Here is a 20,187-nt window from a genome sequence, read left to right on the forward strand (position 1 = left end):
GAGTGAAATACCTTTCGTTTGATACCCATATCGGCAAATCTCATGCAATTTTTTTTTTCATTTCGAATATTTGGCAACCCTAAATGGCAACCCTACTCAAAAGTTTCCCTAATGTAATGCGGAGTGAAATACTTTTCGTTTGATACCTATATCGGCATATCTCATGCAATTTTTTTTAATTTCGAATAGGTGGCAACTCTAAATGGCAACCGTACTTAAAAATATCCCTGTTGTAATGCGGAGTGAAATACCTTTCGTTTGATACCCATATCGGCATATCTCATGCGATTTTTTTTTTATTTCGAATAGGTGGCAACCCTAAATAGCAACCCTACTCAAAGATGCCCCTAATGTAATGCGGAGTGAAATACCTTTCGTATTATACCCATATCGGTATATATCATGCAATTTTTTTAAATTTCGAATAGGTGGCAACCCTAAATGGCAACCTTACACAAAAATGTCCCTATTGTAATGCGGAGTGAAATACCTTTCGTTTGATACCCATATCGGCATATATCATGCAATTTTTTTTTATTTAGAATAGGTGGCAACCCTAAATCGCAACCCTACTCAAAAATGTCCTTATTGTAATGCGGAGAGAAATACCTTTCGTTTGATACAAATATCCGCATATCTCATGCAATTTTTTTTGAATTTCGAATAGGTGGCCACCCTACTCAAAAATGTCAATATTGTAATGCAGAGTGAAATACATTTCGTTTGATACTAATATAGGCATATCATGGAATTTTTATTAAATTTGGAATAGGTTGCAACCCTAAACGGCAACCATATTCAAAAATTTCCCTATTGTAATGCGGAGTGAAATACCTTTCGTTTGATACCCATATTGGCATATATCATGCAATTTTTTTATTTCGAATAGGTGGCAAACCTAAATGGCAACCCTACTCAAAAATTTCCTTATTGTAATACGGAGAGAAATACCTTTCGTTTGATACACATGTCGGCATATCTCATGCATTTTTTTTTTAATTTCGGATAGGTTGAAACCCTACTCAAAAATGTCACTATTGTAATGCGGTGTGAAATACCTTTCGCTTGATACCCATATCGGCATATCTCATGCAATTTTTTTTTAATTCGAATAGAGGGCAACCCTAAATGCCAACCCTACTCAAAAATATCCCTATTGTAATGCGGAGTGAAATACCTTTCGTTTGATACCCATATCGACATACATACATATCTCATGCAATTTTTTTTATTTCGAATAGGTGGCAACCCTAAATGGCAACCCTGCTCGAAGATGTCCCTATTGTAATGCGGAGTGAAATACCTTTCGTTTGATATCCATATCGGCATATATCATGCAATTTTTTTTATTTCGAATAGGTGGCAACCCTAAATGGCAACCCTACTCAAAAATGTCCTTATTGTAATACGGAGAGAAATACCTTTCGTTTGATACACATGTCGGCATATCTAATGCAATTTTTTTTTTAACTTCGAATAGGTCGCAAATGTCACTATTGTAATGCGGAGTGAAATACCTCTTGTTTGATACCCATATCGCATATCTCATGCAACTTTTTTTTAATTTCGAATGGGTGGCAACCCTAAAAGGCAACCCTGTTCAAAAATGTCCCTATTGTAATTCGGAGTGAAACACCTTTCGTTTGATACCCATATCGGCATATATAGCGTTCATGCAATTTTTGTTTAATTTCGAATAATGGAAACCCTACTCAAAATGTCACTAATGTAATGCGGAGTGAAATACCTTTCGTTTGATACCCATATCGGCATATCTCATGCAATTTTTTTTTAATTCGAATAGAAGGCAACCCTAAATGCCAACCCCACTCAAAAATGTCCCTATTGTGCGGAGTGAAATACCTTTCGTTTGATACCCATATCGGTATATATCATGCAATTTTTTTTTAATTTCGAATAGGTGGCAACCCTAAAAGGCAACCCTATTCAAAAATGTTCTTATTGTAATGCGAAGTGAAATACCTTTCGTTTGATACCCATATTGGCATATCTCATGCAATTTTTTTTAAATTTGGAATCGGTGGCAACCCTAAATGGCAACCCTATTCAAAAATGTCCCTACTATAATGCGGAGTGAAACACCATTCATTTGATATCCATATCGGCATATCTCATGCAATTTTTTTAATTTCGAATGGGTGGCAACCCAAGATGGCACCCTACTCAAAAATGTCCGCGGAGTGAAATACCCTTCGTTTGATACCCATATCGGCATATGTCATGCAATTTTTTTTTATTTCGAATAGGTGACAACCCTAAATGGCAACCCTACTCAAAAATGTCTTTATTGTAATTCTTAGAGAAATACCTTTCGTTTGATACAAATATCGGCATATCTCATGCAATTTTTGTTTAATTTCGAATAATGGAAACCCTACTCAAAATGTCACCAATGTAATGCGGAGTGAAATACCTTTCGTTTGATACCCACACCGGCATATCTCATGCAATTTTTTTTTAATTCGAATAGAAGGCAACCCTAAATGCCAACCCTACTCAAAAATGTCCCTATTGTGCGGAGTGAAATACCTTTCGTTTGATACCCATATCGGTATATATCATGCAATTTTTTTTAAATTCGAATAGAAGGCAACCCTAAATGCCAACCCTACTCAAGAATGTCCCTATTGTGCGGAGTGAAATACATTTCGTTTGATACCCATATCGGCATATCTCATGCAATTTTTTTTAATTCGAATAGAAGGCAACCCTAAATGCCAACCCTACTCAAAAATGTCCCTATTGAGCGGAGTGAAATACCTTTCATTTGATACCCATATCGGCATATCTCATGCATTTTTTTTTAATTTTGAATGGGTGGTAACCCTACTCAAAAATGTCCCAATTGTAATGCGGAGTGAAACACCTTTCGCCTGATACTCCTATCGGCATATCTCATGCAATTTTTTTTTAATTTCGAATCGGTGGCAATCCTAAATGGCAACCCTACTCAAAAATGTCCCTATTGGAATGCGAAGTGAAAACTTTTCGTTTGATACCCATATCGACATATATTATGCAATTGTTTTATTTCGAATAGGTGGCAACCCTAAATGGCAACCCTACTCAAAGATGTCCCTATTGTAATGCGGAGTGAAATACCTTTCGTTTGATACCCATATCGGCATATATCATGCAATTTTTTAAATTTCGAATAGGTGGCAACCCTAAATGGCAACCGTACTCAAAAATGTCCCTATTGTAATGCGATGTGAAATACCTTCCGTTTGATACCCATATCGTCATTTCTCATGCAATTTTTTTTTCATTTCGAATAGGTGGCAACTCTAAATGGCAACCGTACTCAAAAATATCCCTATTGTAATTTGGAGTGAAATATCTTTCGTTTGATACCCATATCGGCATATCTCATGCGATTTTTTTTATTTCGAATAGGTGGCAACCCTAAATGGCAACCCTACTCAAAGATGCCCCTATTGTAATTCGGAGTGAAATACCTTTCGTTTGATACCCATAACGGTATATATCATGGCATTTTTAAATTTCGAATAGGTGGCAATCCTAAATGGCAACCTTACACAAAAATGTCCCTATTGTAATGCAGAGTGAAATGCCTTTCGTTTGATACAAATATCGGCATATCTCATGCATTTTTTTTCAATTTCGAATGGGTGGGAACCCTACTCAAAAATGTCACTATTGTAATGCGGAGTGAAATACCTTACGTTTGATACCCATATCGGCATATATCATGCAATTTTTTTTTAATTTCGAATAGGTGGGAACCCTACTCAAAAATGTCACTATTGTAATGCGGAGTGAAATAACTTTCGTTTGATACCCATAAAATACCTTTCGTTAGATACCCATATCGGCATATATCATGCAATTTTTTTTTATTTCGAATAGGTGGCAACCCTAAATCGCAACCCTACTCAAAAATGTCCTTATTGTAATGCGGAGAGAAATACCTTTCGTTTGATACCCATGAAATACCTTTCGTTAGATACCCATATCGCCATATCTCATGCAATTTTTTTGAATTTCGAATAGGTGGCCACCCTACTCAAAAATGTCCCTATTGTAATGCGGAGTGAAATACCTTTCATTTGATACCCATATCGGCATATCTCATGCAATTTTTTTTTAAGTTCGAATGGGTGGCAACCCAAGATAGCATCCCTCCTCAAAAATGTCCGCGGAGTGCAATACCTTCCGTTTGATACCCATATCGGCATATCTCATGCAATTTTTTTAAATTTCCGATGGGTCTAACCCTACTCAAAAATGTCACTATTGTAATGCAGAGTGAAACACCTTTCGTTTGATACAAATATCGGCAGATCTCATGCAATTTTTTTAAATTTCGAATAGGTGGGAACCCTACTCAAAAATGTCACTATTGTAATGCGGAGTGGAATACCTTACGTTTGATACCCATATCGACATATCTCATGCAATTTTTTTTTAAATTTCGAATGGGTGGCAACCCAAGATGGCATCCCTACTCAAAAATGTCCGCGGAGTGAAATACCTTTCGTTTGATACCCATATCGGCATATCTCGTACAATTTTTTTTAATTTCCATTGGGTCTAACCCTATTCAAAAATGTCCCTATTATAATGCTGAGTGAAACACCATTCGCTTGATACCCCTATCGGCATATCTCATGCATTTTTTTTTTTAATTTCGAATCGGTGGCAATCCTAAATGGCAACCCTACTCAAAAATGTCCCTATTGTAATACGGAGTGAAATACCTTTCATTTGATACCCATATCGGCATATCTCATGCAATTTTTTTTTAATTTCGAATGGGTGGCAACCCAAAATGGCATCCCTACTCAAAAAGGTCCGCGGAGTGAAATACCTTTCGTTTGATACCCATATCGGCATATCTCATGTAATTTTTTTTAATTTCGAATGCGTCTAACCCTACTCAAAAATGTCCCTATTGTAATGCGGAGTGAAACACCTTTCGCTTGATACCCCTATCGGCATATCTCATGCAACTTCTTTTATTTCGAATGGGTGGCAACCCTAAATGGCAACCCTATTCAAAAATGTCCCTATTGTAATGCGGAGTGAAACACCTTTCATTTGATACCCATATCGGCATATCTCATGCAATTTTTTTAAATTTCGAATAGGTGGGAACCCTAAATGGCAACCCTACACAAAAATGTCCCTATTGTAATGCGGAGTGAAATACTTTTCGTTTGATACCTATATCGGCACATCTCATACAATTTTTTTAATTTCGAATAGGTGGCAACTCTAAATGGCAACCGTACTCAAAAATATCCCTATTGTAATGCGGAGTGAAATATCTTTCGTTTGATACCCATACCGGCATATCTCATGTGATTTTTTTTATTTCGAATAGGTGGCAACCCTAAATGGCAACCCTACTCAAAAATGCCCCTATTGTAATTCGTAGTGAAATACCTTTCGTTTGATACCCAAACGGTATGTATCATGCCATTTTTTTAATTTCGAATAGGTGGCAACCCTAAATGGCAACCTTACCCAAAAATGTCCCTATTGTAATGCAGAGTGAAATACCTTTCGTTTGATACAAATATCGGCATATCTCATTCAATTTTTTCTCAATTTCGAATAGGTGGGAACCCTATTCTAAAATGTCACTATTTTAATGCGGAGTGAAATACCTTACGTTTGATACTCATATCGGCATATATCATGCAATTTTTTTTAAATTTCGAATAGGTGGGAACTCTACTCAAAGATGTCACTTTTGTAATGCGGAGTGATATACCTTTCGTTAGATACCCATATCGGCATATCTCATGCAATTTTTTTTAATTTCTAATGGGTCTAACCCTACTCAAAAATGTCCCTATTGTAATGCGGAGTGAAACACCTTTCATTTGATACCCATATCGGCATATCTCATGCAATTTTTTTAATTTCGAATAGGTGGGAACCCTAAATCGCAACCCTACTCAAAAATGTCCTTATTGTAATGCGGAGAGAAATACCTTTCGTTTGATACAAATATCGCCATATCTCATGCAATTTTTTTTGAATAATAGGTGGGCACCCTACTCAAAAATGTCACTATTGTAATGCAGAGTGAAATACCTTTCGTTTGATACAAATATCGGCATATCTCATGCAATTTTTTTTTAATTTCGAATAGGTGGGAACCCTATTCAAAAATGTCACTATTGTAATGCGGAGTGAAATATCTTACGTTTGATACCCATATCGACATATCTCATGCAATTTTTTTTATTTCGAATAGGTGGCAACCCTACTCAAAGATGTCCCTATTGTAATGCGGAGTGAAATACCTTTCGTTTGATATCCATATCGGTATATATCATGCAATTTTTTTTATTTCGAATAGGTGGCAACCCTAAATGGCAACCCTACTCAAAGATGCCCCTATTGTAATGCGGAGTGAAATACTTTTCGTTCGATACCCACATCGGTATATACCATGCAATTTTTTTTTATTTCGAATAGGTGGCAACCCTAAATGGCAACCCTAACCAAAAATGTCCCTATTGTAATGCGGAGTGAAATATTTTTCATTTGATACCCATATCGGCATATGTCATGCAATTTTTTTATTTCGAATAGGTGGCAACCCTAAATGGCAACGCTACTCAAAAATGTTCCTATTGTAATGTGGAGCGAAATACCTTTCGTTTGATACCCATATCGGCATATCTCATGCAATTTTTTTTTATTTCGAATAGGTGGCAACACTAAGTGGCAACCCTACTCAAAGATGCCCCTATTGTAATGCGAAGTGAAATACCTTTCCTTTGATACCCATATCGGTATATATCATGCAATTTTTTTTTATTTCGAATAGGTGGCAACCCTAAATGGCAACCTTACACAAAAATGTCACTATTGTAATGCGAACTGAAATACCTTTCATTTGATACCCATATCGGCATATCTCATGCAATTTGTTTAATTTCCAATCGGTGTCAACCCTAAATGGCAGCCCTACTCAAAAATGTCCCTATTGTAATGCGGAGTGAAATACCTTTCGTTAGATACCCATATCGGCATATCTCATGCAATTTTTTTAAATTTCGAATGGGTCTAACCCTACTCAAAAATTTCCCTATTGTAATGCGGAGTGAAACACCTTTCGCTTGATAACCCTATCGGCATATCTCATGCAACTTTTTTTTAATTTAGAATGGATGGCAACCCTAAATGGCAACCCTATTCAAAAATGTCCCTATTGTAATGCGGAGTGAAACACCTTTCATTTGATACCCATATCGGCATATCTCATGCAATTTTTTTTAATTTCGAATAGGTGGGAACCCTAAATCGCAACCCTACTCAGAAATGTCCTTATTGTAATGCGGAGAGAAATACCTTTCGTTTGATACAAATATCGCCATATCTCATGCAATTTTTTTTGAATTTCGAATAGGTGGCCACCCTACTCAAAAATGTCACTATTGTAATGCAGAGTGAAATACCTTTGTTTGGTACAAATATCGGCATATCTCAATCAATTTTTTTTTAATTTCGAATAGGTGGGAACCCTACTCAAAAATGTCACTATTGTAATGCGGAGTGAAACACCTTACGTTTGATACCCATATCGACATATCTCATGCAATTTTTTTTATTTCGAATAGGTGGCAACCCTACTCAAAGATGTCCCTATTGTAATGCGGAGTGAAATACCTTTCGTTTGATATCCATATCGGCATATATCATGCAATTTTTTTTATTTCGAATAGGTAGCAACCCTAAATGGCAACCCTAATCAAAAATGTCCCTATTGTAATGCGGAGTGAAATATTTTTCGTTTGATACCCATATCGGCATATGTCATGCAATTTTTTTTATTTCGAATAGGTGGCAACCCTAAATGGCAACCCTACTCAAAAATGTTCCTATTGTAATGCGGAGTGAAATACCTTTCGTTTGATACCCATATCGGCATATCTCATGCAATTTTTTTTTATTTCGAATAGCTGGCAACCCTAAGTGGCAACCCTACTCAAAGATGCCCCTATTGTAATGCGAAGTGAAATACCTTTCCTTTGATACCCATATCGGTATATATCATGCAATTTTTTTTTATTTCGAATAGGTGGCAACCCTAAATGGCATCCTTACACAAAAATGTCACTATTGCAATGTGAACTGAAATACCTTTCATTTGATACCCATATCGGCATATCTCATGCAATTTTGTTTAATTTCCAATCGGTGTCAACCCTAAATGGCAGCCCTACTCAAAAATGTCCTTATTGTAATGCGGAGTGAAATACCTTTCATTTGATACCCATATCGGCATATCTCATGCAATTTTTTTTTTAATTTCGAATGGGTGGCAACCCAAAATGGCATCCCTACTCACAAATGTCCGCGGAGTGAAATACCTTTCGTTTGATACCCATATCGGCATATCTCATGCAATTTTTTTAAATTTCGAATGGGTGCTAACCCTACTCAAAAATGTTCCTATTGTAATGCGGAGTGAAACACCTTTCGCTTGATACCCCTATCGGCATATCTCATGAAATTGTTTTTTAATTTCGAATAGGTGGCAACCCTAAGTGGCAACCCTACTCAAAGATGCCCCTATTGTAATGCGAAGTGAAATACCTTTCCTTTGATACCCATATCGGTATATATCATGCAATTTTTTTTTATTTCGAATAGGTGGCAACCCTAAATGGCATCCTTACACAAAAATGTCACTATTGCAATGTGAACTGAAATACCTTTCATTTGATACCCATATCGGCATATCTCATGCAATTTTGTTTAATTTCCAATCGGTGTCAACCCTAAATGGCAGCCCTACTCAAAAATGTCCTTATTGTAATGCGGAGTGAAATACCTTTCATTTGATACCCATATCGGCATACCTCATGCAATTTTTTTTTTAATTTCGAATGGGTGGCAACCCAAAATGGCATCCCTACTCACAAATGTCCGCGGAGTGAAATACCTTTCGTTTGATACCCATATCGGCATATCTCATGCAATTTTTTTAAATTTCGAATGGGTGCTAACCCTACTCAAAAATGTTCGTATTGTAATGCGAAGTGAAATACCTTTCGTTTGATACCCATATCGACATATCTCATGCAATTTTTTTATTTCGAATAGGTGGCAACCCTAAATGGCAACCCTACCCAAAGATGTCCCTATTGTAATGCGGAGTGAAATACCTTTCGTTTGATACCCATATCGGCATATATCATGCAATTTTTTTAAATTTCGAATAGCTGGTAACCCTAAATGGCAACCCTACTCAAAGATGCCCATATTGTAATGCGGAGTGAAATACCTTTCGTTTGGTACCCATATCGACATATCTCATGCAATTTTTTTTATTTCGAATAGGTGACAACCCTAAATGGCAACCCTACTCAAAGATGTCCCATTGTAATGCGGAGTGAAATACCTTCCGTTTGATACCCATATCGGCATATCTCATGCAATTTTTTTTTCATTTCGAATATTGGCAACCCTAAATGGCAACCCTACTCAAAAATGTCCCTATTGTAATGCGGAGTGAAATACTTTTCGTTTGATACCTATATCGGCATATCTCATGCAATTTTTTTTTAATTTCGAATAGGGGGCAACCCTAAATGGCAACCGTACATAAAAATGTCCCTGTTGTAATGCGGAGTGAAATACCTTTCGTTTGATACCCATATCGACATATATTATGCAATTGTTTTATTTCGAATAGGTGGCAACCCTAAAAGGCAACCCTACTCAAAGATGTCCCTATTGTAATGCGGAGTGAAATACCTTTCGTTTGATACCCATATCGGCATATATCATGCAATTTTTTAAATTTCGAATAGGTGGCAACCCTAAATGGCAACCATACTCAAAAATGTCCCTATTGTAATGCGATGTGAAATACCTTCCGTTTGATACCCATATCGGCATTTCTCATGCAATTTTTTTTTCATTTCGAATAGGTGGCAACTCTAAATGGCAACCGTACTCAAAAATATCCCTATTGTAATGTGGAGTGAAATACCTTTCGTTTGATACCCATAACGGTATATATCATGGCATTTTTTTAATTTCGAATAGGTGGCAATCCTAAATGGCAACCTTACACAAAAATGTCCCTATTGTAATGCAGAGTGAAATGCCTTTCGTTTGATACCCATATCGGCATATCTCATGCGATTTTTTTATTTCGAATAGGTGGCAACCCTAAATGGCAACCCTACTCAAAGATGCCCCTATTGTAATTCGGAGTGAAATACCTTTCGTTTGATACCAATAACGGTATATATCATGGCATTTTTTTAATTTCGAATAGGTGGCAATCCTAAATGGCAACCTTACACAAAAATGTCCCTATTCTAATGCAGAGTGAAATGCCTTTCGTTTGATACAAATATCGGCATATCTCATGCATTTTTTTTCAATTTCGAATGGGTGGGAACCCTACTCAAAAATGTCACTATTGTAATGCGGAGTGAAATACCTTACGTTTGATACCCATATCGGCATATATCATGCAATTTTTTTTTAATTTCGAATAGGTGGGAAACCTACTCAAAAATGTCACTATTGTAATGCGGAGTGAAATAACTTTCGTTTGATACCCATGAAATACCTTTCGTTAGATACCCATATCGGCATATATCATGCAATTTTTTTATTTATTTCGAATAGGTGGCAACCCTAAATCGCAACCCTACTCAAAAATGTCCTTATTGTAATGCGGAGAGAAATACCTTTCGTTTGATACCCATGAAATACCTTTCGTTAGATACCCATATCGCCATATCTCATGCAATTTTTTTTGAATTTCGAATTGGTGGCCACCCTACTCAAAAATGTCCCTATTGTAATGCGGAGTGAAATACCTTTCATTTGAAACCCATATCGGCATATCTCATGCAATTTTTTTTTAATTTCGAATGGGTGGCAACCCAAGATGGCATCCCTCCTCAAAAATGTCCGCGGAGTGCAATACCTTCCGTTTGATACCCATATCGGCATATCTCATGCAATTTTTTTTAATTTCCGATGGGTCTAACCCTACTCAAAAATGTCACTATTGTAATGCTGAGTGGAATACCTTACGTTTGATACCCATATCGACATATCTCATGCAATTTTTTTTTTAATTTCGAATGGGTGGCAACCCAAGATGGCATCCCTACTCAAAAATGTCCGCGGAGTGAAATACCTTTCGTTTGATACCCATATCGGCATATCTCGTACAATTTTTTTTAATTTCCATTGGGTCTAACCCTATTCAAAAATGTCCCTATTATAATGCGGAGTGAAACACCATTCGCTTGATACCCCTATCGGCATATCTCATGCAATTTTTTTTTTAATTTCGAATCGGTGGCAATCCTAAATGACAACCCTACTCAAAAATGTCCCTATTGTAATGCGGAGTGAAATACCTTTCATTTGATACCCATATCGGCATATCTCATGCAATTTTTTTTTAATTTCGAATGGGTGGCAACCCAAAATGGCATCCCTACTCAAAAAGATCCGCGGAGTGAAATACCTTTCGTTTGATACCCATATCGGCATATCTCATGCAATTTTTTTTAATTTCGAATGGGTCTAACCCTACTCAAAAATGTCCCTATTGCAATGCGGAGTGAAACACCTTTCGCTTGATACCCCTATCGGCATATCTCATGCAACTTTTTTAATTTCGAATGGGTGGCAACCCTAAATGGCAACCCTATTCAAAAATGTCCCTATTGTAATGCGGAGTGAAACACCTTTCATTTGATACCCATATCGGCATATCTCATGCAATTTTTTTAAATTTCGAATAGGTGGGAACCCTAAATGGCAACCCTACACAAAAATGTCCCTATTGTAATGCGGAGTGAAATACTTTTCGTTTGATACCTATATCGGCACATCTCATACAATTTTTTTTAATTTCGAATAGGTGGCATCTCTAAATGGCAACCGTACTCAAAAATATCCCTATTGTAATGCGGAGTGAAATATCTTTCGTTTGATACCTATATTGGCATATCTCATGCGATTTTTTTTATTTCGAATAGGTGGCAACCCTAAATGGCAACCCTACTCAAAAATGCCCCTATTGTAATTCGTAGTGAAATACCTTTCGTTTGATACCCAAACGGTATGTATCATGCCATTTTTTTAATTTCGAATAGGTGGCAACCCTAAATGGCAACCTTACCCAAAAATGTCCCTATTGTAATGCAGAGTGAAATACCTTTTGTTTGATACAAATATCGGCATATCTCATTCAATTTTTTCTCAATTTCGAATAGGTGGGAACCCTATTCTAAAATGTCACTATTTTAATGCGGAGTGAAATACCTTACGTTTGCAACCCATATCGGCATATATCATGCAATTTTTTTTTAATTTCGAATAGGTGGGAACTCTACTCAAAGATGTCACTTTTGTAATGCGGAGTGATATACCTTTCGTTAGATACCCATATCGGCATATCTCATGCAATTTTTTTTAATTTCTAATGGGTCTAACCCTACTCAAAAATGTCCCTATTGTAATGCGGAGTGAAACACCTTTCATTTGATACCCATATCGGCATATCTCATGCAATTTTTTTAATTTCGAATAGGTGGGAACCCTAAATCGCAACCCTACTCAAAAATGTCCTTATTGTAATGCGGAGAGAAATACCTTTCGTTTGATACAAATATCGCCATATCTCATGCAATTTTTTTTGAATTTCGAATAGGTGGGCACCCTACTCAAAAATGTCACTATTGTAATGCGGAGTGAAATATCTTACGTTTGATACCCATATCGACATATCTCATGCAATTTTTTTTATTTCGAATAGGTGGCAACCCTACTCAAAGATGTCCCTATTGTAATGCGGAGTGAAATACCTTTCGTTTGATATCCATATCGGTATATATCATGCAATTTTTTTTTTTATTTCGAATAGGTGGCAACCCTAAATGGCAACCCTACTCAAAGATGCCCCTATTGTAATGCGGAGTGAAATACTTTTCGTTCGATAACCACATCGGTATATACCATGCAATTTTTTTTTTATTTCGAATAGGTGGCAACCCTAAATGGCAACCCTAACCAAAAATGTCCCTATTGTAATGCGGAGTGAAATATTTTTCATTTGATACCCATATCGGCATATGTCATGCAATTTTTTTATTTCGAATAGGTGGCAACCCTAAATGGCAACGCTACTCAAAAATGTTCCTATTGTAATGCGGAGTGAAATACCTTTCGTTTGATACCCATATCGGCATATCTCATGCATTTTTTTTTATTTCGAATAGGTGGCAACCCTAAGTGGCAACCCTACTCAAAGATGCCCCTATTGTAATGCGAAGTGAAATAACTTTCCTTTGATACCCATATCGGTATATATCATGCAATTTTTTTTTTATTTCGAATAGGTGGCAACCCTAAATGGCAACCTTACACAAAAATGTCACTATTGTAATGCGAACTGAAATACCTTTCATTTGATGCCCATATCGGCATATCTCATGCAATTTGTTTAATTTCCAATCGGTGTCAACCCTAAATGGCAGCCCTACTCAAAAATGTCCCTATTGTAATGCGGAGTGAAATACCTTTCGTTAGATACCCATATCGGCATATCTCATGCAATTATTTTTAATTTCGAATGGGTCTAACCCTACTCAAAAATTTCCCTATTGTAATGCGGTGTGAAACACCTTTCGCTTGATACCCCTATCGGCATATCTCATGCAACTTTTTTTTAAATTAGAATGGGTGGCAACCCTAAATGGCAACCCTATTCAAAAATGTCCCTATTGTAATGCGGAGTGAAACACCTTTCATTTGATACCCATATCGGCATATCTCATGCAATTTTTTTTAATTTCGAATAGGTGGGAACCCTAAATCGCAACCCTACTCAGAAATGTCCTTATTGTAATGCGGAGAGAAATACCTTTCGTTTGATACAAATATCGCCATATCTCATGCAATTTTTTTTGAATTTCGAATAGGTGGCCACCCTACTCAAAAATGTCACTATTGTAATGCAGAGTGAAATACCTTTCGTTTGGTACAAATATCGGCATATCTCAATCAATTTTTTTTATTTCGAATAGGTGGCAACCCTACTCAAAGATGTCCCTATTGTAATGCGGAGTGAAATACCTTTCGTTTGATATCCATATCGGCATATATCATGCAATTTTTTTTATTTCGAATAGGTAGCAACCCTAAATGGCAACCCTACTCAAAGATGCCCCTATTGTAATGCGGAGTTAAATACCTTTCGTTTGATACCCACATCGGTATATACCGTGCAATTATAGGTGGCAACTCTAAATGGCAACCCTAATCAAAAATGTCCCTATTGTAATGCGGAGTGAAATATTTTTCGTTTGATACCCATATCGGCATATGTCATGCAATTTTTTTTATTTCGAATAGGTGGCAACCCTAAATGGCAACCCTACTCAAAAATGTTCCTATTGTAATGCGGAGTGAAATACCTTTCGTTTGATACCCATATCGGCATATCTCATGCAATTTTTTTTTATTTCGAATAGGTGGCAACCCTAAGTGGCAACCCTACTCAAAGATGCCCCTATTGTAATGCGAAGTGAAATACCTTTCCTTTGATACCCATATCGTTATATATCATGCAATTTTTTTTTATTTCGAATAGGTGGCAACCCTAAACGGCAACCTTACACAAAAATGTCACTATTGCAATGTGAACTGAAATACCTTTCATTTGATACCCATATCGGCATATCTCATGCAATTTTGTTTAATTTCCAATCGGTGTCATCCCTAAATGGCAGCCCTACTCAAAAATGTCCTTATTGTAATGCGGAGTGAAATACCTTTCATTTGATACCCATATCGGCATATCTCATGCAATTTTTTTTTTAATTTCGAATGGGTGGCAACCCAAAATGGCATCCCTGCTCACAGATGTCCGCGGAGTGAAATACCTTTCATTTGATACCCATATCGGCATATCTCATGCAATTTTTTTAAATTTCGAATGGGTGCTAACCCTACTCAAAAATGTCCCTATTGTAATGCGGAGTGAAACACCTTTCGCTTGACACCCCTATCGGCATATCTCATGAAATTGTTTTTTAATTTCGAATCGGTGGCAATCCTAAATGGCAACCCTACTCAAAAATGTTCGTATTGTAATGCGAAGTGAAATACCTTTCGTTTGATACCCATATCGACATATCTCATGCAATTTTTTTATTTCGAATAGGTGGCAACCCTAAATGGCAACCCTACCCAAAGATGTCCCTATTGTAATTCGGAGTGAAATACCTTTCGTTTAATACCCATATCGGCATATATCATGCAATTTTTTTAAATTTCGAATAGCTGGTAACCCTAAATGGCAACCCTACTCAAAGATGCCCCTATTGTAATGCGGAGTGAAATACCTTTCGTTTGGTACCCATATCGACATATCTCATGCAATTTTTTTTATTTCGAATAGGTGACAACCCTAAATGGCAACCCTACTCAAAGATGTCCCATTGTAATGCGGAGTGAAATACCTTCCGTTTGATACCCATATCGGCATATCTCATGCAATTTTTTTTTCATTTCGAATATTGGCAACCCTAAATGGCAACCCTACTCAAAAATGTCCCTATTGTAATGCGGAGTGAAATACTTTTCGTTTGATACCTATATCGGCATATCTCATGCAATTTTTTTTTAATTTCGAATAGGTGGCAACCCTAAATGGCAACCGTACATAAAAATATCCCTGTTGTAATGCGGAGTGAAATACCTTTCGTTTGATACCCATATCGGCATATCTCATGCGATTTTTTTTATTTCGAATAGGTGGCAACCCTAAATGGCAACCCTACTCAAAGATGCCCCTATTGTAATGCAGAGTGAAATACCTTTCGTTTGATACCCATATCGGTATATATCGTGCAATTTTTTTAAATTTCGAATAGGTGGTAACCCTAAATGACAACCTTACACAAAAATGTCCCTATTGTAATGCGGAGTGAAATACCTTTCGTTTGATAACCATATCGGCATATATCATGCAATTTTTATTTTATTTAGAATAGGTGACAACCCTAAATCGCAACCCTACTCAAAAATGTCCTTATTGTAATGCGGAGAGAAATACCTTTCGTTTGATACAAATATCCGCATATCTCATGCAATTTTTTTTGAATTTCGAATAGGTGGCCACCCTACTCAAAATGCAGAGTGAAATACCTTTCGTTTGATACTAATATAGGCATATCATGCAATTTTTTTTAAACTTGGAATAGGTTGCAACCCTAAACGGCAACCCTATTGAAAAATTTCCCTATTGTAATGCGGAGTGAAATACCTTTCGTTTGATACCCATATCGGCATATCTCATAAAATTTTTTTACTTCGAATAGGTGGCTATCCTAAATGACAACCCCACTCAAAGATGTCCCTATTGTAATGCGGAGTGAAATACCTTTAGTTAGATACCCATATCGGCATATATCATGAAATTTTTTTTATTTCGAATAGGTGGCAACCCTAAATGGCAACCCTACTCAAAAATGTCCTTATTGTGATGTTAGAGAAATACCTTTCGTTTGATACAAATATCGGCATATCTCATGCAATTTTTTTTAATTTCGAATAGGTGGAAACCCTACTAAAAAATGTCGCTATTGTAATGCGGAGTGAAATACCTTTCGCTTGATACCCATATCGGCATATCTCGTGCAATTTTTTTTAATTCGAATAGAAGGCCAACCCTGAATGCCAACCCTACTCAAAAATGTCCCTATTGTAATGCGGAGTGAAATACCTTTCGTGTGATACCCATATCGACATACATATCTCATGCATTTTTTTTTATTTAGAATAGGTGGCAACCCTAAATGGCAACCCTGCTCGAAGATGTCCCTATTGTAATGCGGAGAGAAATACCTTTCGTTTGATACAAATATCGGCATATCTCTTGCAATGTTTTTTGAATTTCCAATAGGTGGCCACCCTACTCAAAAATGTCACTATTGTAATGCAGAGTGAAATACCTTTCGTTTGATACCCACACAGGCATATCATACAATCTTTTTTAAATTTCGAACAGGTTGCAACCCTAAATGGCAACCCTACTCAAAAATGTCCCTATTGTAATGCGGAGTGAAATACCTTTCGTTTGATACCCATATCGGCATATCTCATGCAATTTTTTTTATTTCGAATAGGTGGTAACCCTAAATGGCAACCCTACTCAAAGATGTCCCTATTGTAATGCGGAGTGAAATACCTTTCGTTTGATATCCATATCGGTATATATCATGCAATTTTTTTTTATTTCGAATAGGTGGCAACCCTAAATGGCAACCCTACTCAAAGATGCCCCTATTGTAATGCGGAGTGAAATACTTTTCGTTCGATAACCACATCGGTATATACCATGCAATTTTTTTTTTATTTCGAATAGGTGGCAACCCTAAATGGCAACCCTAAATGGCAACCCTAACCAAAAATGTCCCTATTGTAATGCGGAGTGAAATATTTTTCATTTGATACCCATATCGGCATATGTCATGCAATTTTTTTATTTCGAATAGGTGGCAACCCTAAATGGCAACGCTACTCAAAAATGTTCCTATTGTAATGCGGAGTGAAATACCTTTCGTTTGATACCCATATCGGCACATCTCATGCAATTTTTTTCTATTTCGAATAGGTGGCAACCCTAAGTGGCAACCCTACTCAAAGATGCCCCTATTGTAATGCGAAGTGAAATACCTTTCCTTTGATACCCATATCGGTATATATCATGCAATTTTTTTTTTATTTCGAATAGGTGGCAACCCTAAATGGCAACCTTACACAAAAATGTCACTATTGTAATGCGAACTGAAATACCTTTCATTTGATACCCATATCGGCATATCTCATGCAATTTGTTTAATTTCCAATCGGTGTCAACCCTAAATGGCAGCCCTACTCAAAAATGTCCCTATTGTAATGCGGAGTGAAATACCTTTCGTTAGATACCCATATCGGCATATCTCATGCAATTTTTTTTAATTTCGAATGGGTCTAACCCTACTCAAAAATTTCCCTATTGTAATGCGGTGTGAAACACCTTTCGCTTGATACCCCTATCGGCATATCTCATTCAACTTTTTTTTAAATTAGAATGGGTGGCAACCCTAAATGGCAACCCTATTCAAAAATGTCCCTATTGTAATGCGGAGTGAAACACCTTTCATTTGATACCCATATCGGCATATCTCATGCAATTTTTTTTAATTTCGAATAGGTGGGAACCCTAAATCGCAACCCTACTCAGAAATGTCCTTATTGTAATGCGGAGAGAAATACCTTTCGTTTGATACAAATATCGCCATATCTCATGCAATTTTTTTTGAATTTCGAATAGGTGGCCACCCTACTCAAAAATGTCACTATTGTAATGCAGAGTGAAATACCTTTCGTTTGGTACAAATATCGGCATATCTCAATCAATTTTTTTTTAATTTCGAATAGGTGGGAACCCTACTCAAAAATGTCACTATTGTAATGCGGAGTGAAACACCTTACGTTTGATACCCATATCGACATATCTCATGCAATTTTTTTTATTTCGAATAGGTGGCAACCCTACTCAAAGATGTCCCTATTGTAATGCGGAGTGAAATACCTTTCGTTTGATATCCATATCGGCATATATCATGCAATTTTTTTTATTTCGAATAGGTAGCAACCCTAAATGGCAACCCTACTCAAAGATGCCCCTATTGTAATGCGGAGTTAAATACCTTTCGTTTGATACCCACATCGGTATATACCGTGCAATTATAGGTGGCAACTCTAAATGGCAACCCTAATCAAAAATGTCCCTATTGTAATGCGGAGTGAAATATTTTTCGTTTGATACCCATATCGGCATATGTCATGCAATTTTTTTTATTTCGAATAGGTGGCAACCCTAAATGGCAACACTACTCAAAAATGTTCCTATTGTAATGCGGAGTGAAATACCTTTCGTTTGATACCCATATCGGCATATCTCATGCAATTTTTTTTTATTTCGAATAGGTGGCAACCCTAAGTGGCAACCCTACTCAAAGATGCCCCTATTGTAATGCGAAGTGAAATACCTTTCCTTTGATACCCATATCGTTATATATCATGCAATTTTTTTTTATTTCGAATAGGTGGCAACCCTAAATGGCAACCTTACACAAAAATGTCACTATTGCAATGTGAACTGAAATACCTTTCATTTGATACCCATATCGGCATATCTCATGCAATTTTGTTTAATTTCCAATCGGTGTCAACCCTAAATGGCAGCCCTACTCAAAAATGTCCTTATTGTAATGCGGAGTGAAATACCTTTCATTTGATACCCATATCGGCATATCTCATGCAATTTTTTTTTTAATTTCGAATGGGTGGCAACCCAAAATAGCATCCTTGCTCACAGATGTCCGCGGAGTGAAATACCTTTCGTTTGATACCCATATCGGCATATCTCATGCAATTTTTTTAAATTTCGAATGGGTGCTAACCCTACTCAAAAATGTCCCTATTGTAATGCGGAGTGAAACACCTTTCGCTTGATACCCCTATCGGCATATCTCATGAAATTGTTTTTTAATTTCGAATCGGTGGCAATCCTAAATGGCAACCCTACTCAAAAATGTTCGTATTGTAATGCGAAGTGAAATACCTTTCGTTTGATACCCATATCGACATATCTCATGCAATTTTTTTATTTCGAATAGGTGGCAACCCTAAATGGCAACCCTACCCAAAGATGTCCCTATTGTAATTCGGAGTGAAATACCTTTCGTTTAATACCCATATCGGCATATATCATGCAATTTTTTTAAATTTCGAATAGCTGGTAACCCTAAATGGCAACCCTACTCAAAGATGCCCCTATTGTAATGCGGAGTGAAATACCTTTCGTTTGGTACCCATATCGACATATCTCATGCAATTTTTTTTATTTCGAATAGGTGACAACCCTAAATGGCAACCCTACTCAAAGATGTCCCATTGTAATGCGGAGTGAAATACCTTCCGTTTGATACCCATATCGGCATATCTCATGCAATTTTTTTTTCATTTCGAATATTGGCAACCCTAAATGGCAACCCTACTCAAAAATGTCCCTATTGTAATGCGGAGTGAAATACTTTTCGTTTGATACCTATATCGGCATATCTCATGCAATTTTTTTTAAAT

This window comes from Eurosta solidaginis, chromosome X (assembly GCF_040869045.1).
Source record: "Eurosta solidaginis isolate ZX-2024a chromosome X, ASM4086904v1, whole genome shotgun sequence".
NCBI lineage: Eukaryota > Metazoa > Arthropoda > Insecta > Diptera > Tephritidae > Eurosta > Eurosta solidaginis.